At 36.2% G+C, this 8521-nt stretch overlaps 1 non-coding gene across 1 annotated transcript; it reads right to left on the reverse strand.

The window, feature by feature from the left end:
• Positions 1-7981: 7981 nt before the first annotated feature.
• LOC115931175 (U6 spliceosomal RNA) lies at positions 7982-8088 on the reverse strand. Its single transcript, XR_004067717.1, has one exon. It is a non-coding gene; the product is annotated as a U6 spliceosomal RNA (small nuclear RNA).
• Between the last annotated feature and the right edge of the window lie 433 nt (positions 8089-8521).

Raw genomic sequence — 8521 nt, forward strand, 5'->3', positions numbered from 1 at the left:
AGGGCATTACGAGTTTAAGAAAAATTATTAATAACAAATAAAAACATTTAGGAATTAATCAGGAGGACATTTATAATAATTGACATGGTAGCAAGCAGTACATTTATTACATAAATGTGGCTGTCTAGCCAGGAAACCCTCTTTCAAGAAACATGAACATGAACATCCAGATACACAAAGGATTTAGTGAGTTAAATAAATTATGGTATAGTCTTTTAATATAAAACTATGCACCTGTGGGCTGGGAGTGGTGGCCCACGCCTGTAATCCCAGCACTTTGGGAGGCCGAGGCGGGTGGATCACGAGGTCAAGAGATCAAGACCAACCTGGCCAACACGGTGAAACCCCATCTCTACTAAAAATATACAAAAATTAGCCTGGCATGGTGGCGGGCACCTATAGTCCCAGCTACTCGGAGGCTGAGGCAGGAGAATCACTTGAACCCAGGAGGCGGAGGTTGCAGTGAGCCGAGATTGTGCCACTGCACTCTAGCCTGGTGACAGAGTGAGACTTCATCTCCAAAAAAAAAAAAAAAAATTTGTGCAGCTGTGGAAAAGAATGATAATGCTATTTATGTAGTAAAATGGAAACGTATTCAAAACCCAATACTTAATAAATAATAAAAAAAACCGAAGTGCTAAACATAGTGTGCTGTTTCATTAAAAGAAAACTATGTGTGTGCATATGAGTGTGTGTGTGTGCGCCTATGAGTGTGTGTGTGCACGTGTATGTGTACATGAAACACTGATAAGCAGAATAATGGCCCCCAAAGATGTCCATGCCTTGATCCTCCTTAAAACCTGTGAACACCTTACACAGTAAAAGAAGCTTTTCAGATGTGATTAAGGTTAAGAAACTTGAGATGCAGAGATTATCCTGGATCACTCAGATATGCCCAATATATAATCATATAAATACTCAAAAGGGAGGACCTTTCCTTACTGTACTCAGAGGATCAGAGACGGCATCATGAGAAAAACTCTACCCACCATTCCTGTCTTTGAAGACTGGAGGAGCACAAAAGCCTAAAAATGTGGATGACCTCTAACAGCTGGACAAGGCAATGCAATAGATTCTGTCCTAGAGCTTCTGGAAAGAAATACAATCCTGTGGGCACCTTTATTTTAGCCCACTGTGGCCCCTGTGAGACTTCTGACATACAGAACTGTAAGATAAATATATGCTGCTTTAACTTCGTGGTTATTTGCTACAACAGCAATAGGAAATGAATCAACCGTATAAATATACGCATGCAGATATTTGCTTTTGCTTGCACAAGCTGCCTCTACAAATACACAAAATATTTTGGAAATATTGATTTCTTTCTTTTAATTTTTAAAGTTGATACATAACAAATGTACATATTTGGGGGTAAATATGATAAATCAATATATTCATATAAAATGTAAAGATGAAATCACTGTAATTGGAGCATCCTGCCCCTTAAGTATTTGTCTTTATCTTATTCTAGAAACATTCATGTTATTCTCTTCTAGCTATTTTGAAATATATACTAGATTACTGTAAACTATAGTTTACTATAGTTTATTTGATAGATACTACTGATCTATCAAATAAACTATAGTTTACTATAGTTTATTTGATAGATACTACTGATCTATCAAATACTAGGTCTTATTTCTTCTATCAAGCTATATATTTGTATCAATTAATCAACCTCCCTTCTCCCCTTTACCCTTTCCAGCCTCTGTAACCATAAATAAACTATCTTCATGAGATCCAGTTTTTCAGCTCCTACATATGAGTGAGAATATGAAATATTTGTCTTTCTGTGCTTGGCATATTTCACTTAACATAATGACCTTCAGTTTCATCCATGTTGCTGCAAATGACAGGGTTTTATTCTTTTTAATAACTGAATAATATTCCACTGTGTATATACACCCCATTTAAAAAATTCATTCATCCTTTGATGGACAGTTAGGTTGGTCCCATATTTTTGCTACAGTGAATAATGCTACAACAAACATGGGGGTGTAGATATCTCTTTGATATATTGATATTCTTTCTTTCGAATATATTCCCATTGCTCAATATGTTAGTTCTGTATTTCATTTATTGAAGAGCCTTCATACTGTTCTCCATAGCAGCTGTAATAATTTACATTTCCACCAATAGTGTATAGGGATTTCCCTTTTTCCGTATCCTTGACGGCATCCACTATTCCATCTTCTGATAAAAGCCATTTTAATGAGGTGAGGTGATACTATATTACAGCTTTGATAGTTGTTTATCTGATGATTAGGGATGTTGAGCATTTTTTCATATACCTATTGGGCATTCTGATAAATATCTCCCTTAAGAACTATCAGTGTTTGCTCTATATACTTGAGAGCTCTAGTGTTGGGTGCGTAGGATTTTTTGTTTTGTTTTGTTTTGTTTTGTTTTGTTGAAGACAGGGTCTCACTGTGTCTCATGGAGTGCAGTGGCATGATGATGGCTCACTGCAACTTCAACCTCCCGGGCTCAAGCAATTCTTCTATCTCAGCCTCCCACGTAGGTGGGACTGCAGGAGTGTGCCACCACATCAGGCTAATGTGTTTTTTTTTTTTTTTTTCGGTAAATACAGGGTTTCACCATGTTGCCCAGACTGGTCTCGAGCTCCTGGGCTCAAACAATCCACCCACCTTGGCCTCCCAAAGTGCGGGGATTGCAGGCATGAGCCACTGTACTCAGCCTGCATAGATATTTATAATTGTTATATTTTCTCGGTGAATTGACACCTTTATTATTATATAGTGGCCTTCTTTGTCTCTGATTTTTATAGTCTTTGATTTGTAGTCTATTTTATCTGACATAAGTATAGCTATTCCTGATCTTTTTTGGTTTCTAGTTTCATGGAATAGCTTTTTCCACCACTTCTCTTTCAGTCTATGTCTTTACAGGTGAAGTGAGTTTCTTGTAGGCAACATGTTGCTGAATTTTCTTTCTTTATCCATTCAGGCACTCTATATTCAGCGTTGTTATTTATAAGTAAGGACTTACTATTGTCATTTTGTTGCCTGTTTTCTGGTTGTTTTGAGGATCTTCTCCTTTCTTTCTCACTGTCTTCCTTTGTGGTTAAGTGATTTTCTCTGGTAATATGTTTTATTTGTTGCTTTTTATTTTTAGTGAATCTATTCTAGGTTTTTGCATGGTGGTTACCATAAGGCTTACAAAAAAAAGTCTTATAGATATAACAAGTTATTTTAAAGAGATGATGAATTATGTTAGATCACAAACACAAAAATAAAAAAGCAAACAAAAACGAAAAAAGAAACCCTCTAAACTTTTACTTCATCCCCTCAATATTTTGACTTTATATTGTCTCAATTTAAATATTTTCTTGTTTCCTGTTAATTTTTCTCTTAACAAGCTGTTTTTGATATCATTTTCATAGATTTGCCTTTGGGCTTCATACTAGAGTTATGAGTGAACTGCACACCACAATTACAGTATTTTAGTATTCTGAGTTTATTAGAGAACTTAATTTTACCAATCAGTCTTATATTTTCAAATGATTACTTTTTGCACATTAGTGTTTATTTTTCTTTCAGATTGAATAATTCCATTGAGCATTTCTTGTAAGATGGGTCTGGTATTGGTAAATTCTCTCAGCTTTTGTCTGGGGAAGACGTTAGCTCTCCTTTATAGTTGAAGGATAGATTTGCTATAGATAGTATCCTTAAATGACAATTTTTTTTCTTTTAGCACTTTGAAAATGTTGTACCACTCCCTCCTGCACTGTACAGTTCCTAGTGAGAAGTCCGTTGCCAGACAAATTGGGGTCTTTATGTTATTTGCTTCTTTTCTTTTGCTGCTTTTAGAATCCTCTCTTTGTCCTTGACCTTTGAGAATTTGATTATTATATGCCTTGGGGTAGTCTTCTTTGTGGCAAATCTGTTTGGTGTTCTCTGACTTTCCCATACCTGGATATGTATCTCCTTCTCATGTTTTGGAAAGTTTTCTGTTATTTCTCTGAATAGGCTTTCTACCCCTTGCTCTTGCTCAACTCCTTTAAACACCAATAAATCTTAAATTTGGTCTTTTGAGGTAATTTTCTATATTTTGTGGGGGATCTTTATTCCTTTTCACTTTTTTCTTTTTCTTCTCTGCCAATATATTCTCAAATAGCCTGTCTTTGAGCTCACTCATTTTTTCCTCTGCTTGATCTATTCTGCTGTTGAGAGCCTCTAATAAATTTTTCAGCTTAGCAAACATATTTCTCAGTTCCAAGATTTCGGTTTGATTTTCCAAAAAAAAAAAAAACTAAATATCTTTGGTAAATTTCCCTAATAAGTTTCCGAATTGCTTTTTTTGTGTTATCCTGGAGATTACTGAGTTTCTTTAAAGGTGCTATTTTGAATTCTTGGTCAGAGAGATCATATATTGCTGTCTTGTTAAAGTTAGTCACTTGTTTCTTGCCTTTTGGATTTGGGAAGGCTATGGTTCCCAGTTTGCTGTTTTTTTTTGTGTGTATGTATGTTTGTCTCTTTGCATTAAAGGATTATTTAGTCAAATCATCTCTATCTGGCTTGTTTTAGTTTTTATTGGATATGTGTTCTTAGAAATTCTTGGTAATTTATCTGTTGATTTTCTTTCTTTCCCCGCACCCCTGCTGGGTTACTGCCTCCATTTTGGCACTAGATGCTTTCTTAAGCCCAGGTTTGCCTCAATTCTGGTAAATGACCAGAGTGCTGCCTTTCCTAAATGGGGGATGTCCCAAAGGGGATGTCCAATAGCATGGGAAGGGTGGCTAGGGTGAGCTCTAGAATTAATCTTCTACAGTGTGGTGCTGCTGAATGTCCATTCTGATTTGGCATTACCTTTGGATGAGTTACACAGCAGAGTTTCCAGGGCTGGAGATGGCAGTCCCTCCTCTCCCCTTTGTCACTAGGTTTCCTCAGAGATATTTTTTCCTCCAGGCACTCTAGATGCTTCTCATGAGTTTGGCAGGGACAGGTCTCCTGCCAGCAAACTTAGGATGATGGGGAAGCTGCTTATCCACCTTGATATCACTTTTTTCTAATGTAGAAGCTGTCAGTCAGGAGAAATTTTCCACATGCTTGCCGCTAGAAGGACTGGGGGGAGGAATATCATGAATATGGAAGTCCACTTCTTTAACCATCTGCTCAAACTATTTTCATTTCCCTGTGGCCCTGGGAACTGTTTTCTCCTCATATTTGAAATCTGAGAGATTGCTGGTAATAATCTTGGCACTGTATATTTATATTTTTGGTTTTTGGAAAGAGGGGGAGTGAAGCCACCTTGTTTCTCCACTGCCATTTTGGAACTGGAAGTCCAGAAACATTTCTATTGAACAAGTATTGAATGTTAAGAGACAGATGTGCATAAGTGACTTGTTCAGTATATATTTTTGTACTGTTCAGATTTTGAGCCATTTAATGTATCTGTTTCCAAAATAAATGTAAGTAATTTAAAATATATGCAATAACATTGTCATTCCTTCCTAAATTATGAAAGGTATGGCGCATATCTAATTTGTGCAAAAAACCCATCATATTCTTTAATAAACTTGCAGAATTTTGGTGGAAAATATAATTATTGGCCAGTCAAAAGATAGGAGTTTTGCTGAGATATAGATGATTACTATGTCTTTACTTTAGTATTTTGATTTCTGTTTTATTGTGACTCATTCTTTTTCTGCAGCAACTGCTAATTATTTCAAGTAAATTTCAAGGCGAGTTAATTCAGTGTTATTCACCTAATCATTTAACATTTATCAGTGTCCATCAGTGTTAGAAATTAGGGATTTGGAGATGAATCTCATATAGTTTTTGGTGTCAAGAAGCTCCCATAGAGATACATCCTCAAGGAAATAGTTATAGTAAAGTTTGAAAAATTTCATAAGAGGAATAATATGGGATTTCAGAAGAAGAATCCAGAAATAACATTTTGGGAGAAAAATTGTGGCTTAGAATACTTCTTCTGGTAATAATAACTTGTCCTTTATGCAAATTAGTAAAAATAAAGATTCTTCTTCAAGACCCTTTATGAATATCTACTATAAAATTGTTGTAATAGAGATACAATTCTCTAATCACTACAAAGGAGATAGTGACTGATAGATTAGTGAAGTACACATATGACATCCCAGGTTGCAAGAGCAGTAACATTTTCTCCATAGGATTCCTCTTAATTTAATATCCAACAGTCTTCATTTCTCATTATCAGTGTCTTCTTATATAGAATTTTAAAAAATGGGAAAAAGTACTTATAGATCAGTCTAGCAATTTCGATTGCAAAAATGCAGATTTTCTCTTTTCAGGTAGAATAGTAAGTGATGCTGTTCCACAAAAAAAGAAAAAAACTTTATGACCCAAATTGTCAGTGTGATTCTAAACATTTTCTTATGTTAAATGCCTCTTATAATTGGAATAGGTGCCAACAACAAATGAAAAAATAGTTACATAGATAGCTTACATATTAGTTACATAGAGAGCTTGAGTCAAGATAGGACTGAGGCTAACAGCAAATTAACCATAAAAATAGGGTCTGATTACTGCTGCTCAAACTTAAGCATCTTCAGTATTAAGGTAGCTTCAGGATGTTTGTTGATCCCAATGGGACATCAGGATGGAGGAAGGGATGAGGGAGGATTCCCCAGAACAAGATGCACTCATACACAGAAACTTGGCATTTAACACTGTAATTTTCAAATTGAGAAGACCAATTTTAATTTTCTTTTATCTCCTTTTGGATCCTACTTTCTGGAGATTTGAAAATGTATTTATAGTGCCAGTAAAATCTGAATGTCTTTCCTCCTTCTCCCTAATTTTTGGATATTTCAGGAATTGGGATCTGAATTATACAAATAAGAACCAGCCCCTTCTCCTGATTTGTGTGCAGCAATAGCCCCAAGGGACTGAAAAACAAGTGTTTTCTGCACTTCCTTTCAGTTTCCTCATAGCCTGTTCATGTACTTGTTCGGTAGGAAAAAGTGTTTTCTAATAACAAATCTCTATTATATTAATAAGTGAGGACTAAACTCTGACCTTTGTCCTCTCTTGTCCAAATTCTTACCTGGGAGGCCTGGAGAGTCATGCCCTAGGAACCACAGAATCTCATCAGATGGGTTATATTTAACCCTACGTAATGTAATTTACTTTCCAACTTGACTGTGGCGTAACATCACAAGACAGGTATTAAAGACAATAAAAATATTTTACCCCAAAATATGTTTCTTTGCTGTGTTTTAAAATGATCCTGCAAAGCCATTTTTTGTGGAAGAAAAGTTGCATCTGTAAAGAACTTCTACTAACATAACTAGATCTTTCCTCCTTCCAGGCCTTCACAATCTTGAAGAGATGAACTGAGAGTCTAGCACCTTTTAAGGCCTGAAAAGGAAAACTTTGCCATCTATTGTCTCTAAGGGGAGTTGCTCATGAGACTTCATTTATTATTTTTTTTTCGGATTTCTTTTTTTTTAATTATTTTTATACTTTAAGTTTTAGGGTACATGTGCAGAATGTGCAGGTTAGTTACATATGTATACATGTGCCATGCTGGTGTGCTGCACCCATTGACTCGTCATTTAGCATTAGGTATATCTCCTAATGCTATCCCTCCCCCCTCCCCCCACCCCACAACCGTCCCCAGAGTGTGATGTTCCCCTTCCTGTGTCCATGTGTTCTCATTGTTCAATTCCCACCTATGAGTGAGAACATGTGGTGTTTGGTTTTTTGTCCTTGCGATAGTTTGCTGAGAATGATGATTTCCAGTTTCATCCATGTCCCTACAAAGGACATGAAGTCATCATTTTTTATGGCTGCATAGTATTCCATGGTGTATATGTGCCACATTTTCTTAATCCAGTCTATCATTGTTGGACATTTGGATTGGTTCCAAGTCTTTGCTATTGTGAATAGTGCCGCAATAAACTTACGTGTGCATGTGTCTTTATAGCAGCATGATTTATAGCCCTTTTGGTATATACCCAGTAATGGGATGGCTGGATCAAAAAAATATGGAACACTTCACGAATTTGTGTGTCATCCTTGCGCAGGGGCCATGCTAATCTTCTCTGTATCATTCCAATTTTAGTATATGTGCTGCCGAAGTGAGCACGAGACTTCATTTACATAACAAGAACCTTGGTCTCCACAATCCTTTATCTTAATCGAGATGCTACTTTCTATTTATTTCAGATCTTTAGATAATGACTTAACTGTTTCAACCAATTGCCAATCAGAAAATCTTTGAATCCACCTATTACCTGTATTCCCCACTCCCCTTTTTGAGTTGTCTCATCTCTCTGGGCGGAATCAATGTATACCCCATATGTATTGATTGATGTTCTAAATGTCCCCCTAAAATATATAAAACCAAGTTTCAACCCATCCACCTTAGGCACATGTTTCAGGACCTCTGGAAAATGTACCTCAGGCCTTGGTCATTCATATTTGGCTCAGAATAAACCTCTTTACATATTTTACAGAGTTTGACTCTTTTTGTCAACATAAACTTATCTTCCTCTCAGGTTTAGAATTTCCCTTTCTCA

This window comes from Gorilla gorilla, chromosome 18 (genome assembly GCF_029281585.2).
Source record: "Gorilla gorilla gorilla isolate KB3781 chromosome 18, NHGRI_mGorGor1-v2.1_pri, whole genome shotgun sequence".
In the NCBI taxonomy this organism is placed as follows: Eukaryota; Metazoa; Chordata; class Mammalia; order Primates; family Hominidae; genus Gorilla; species Gorilla gorilla.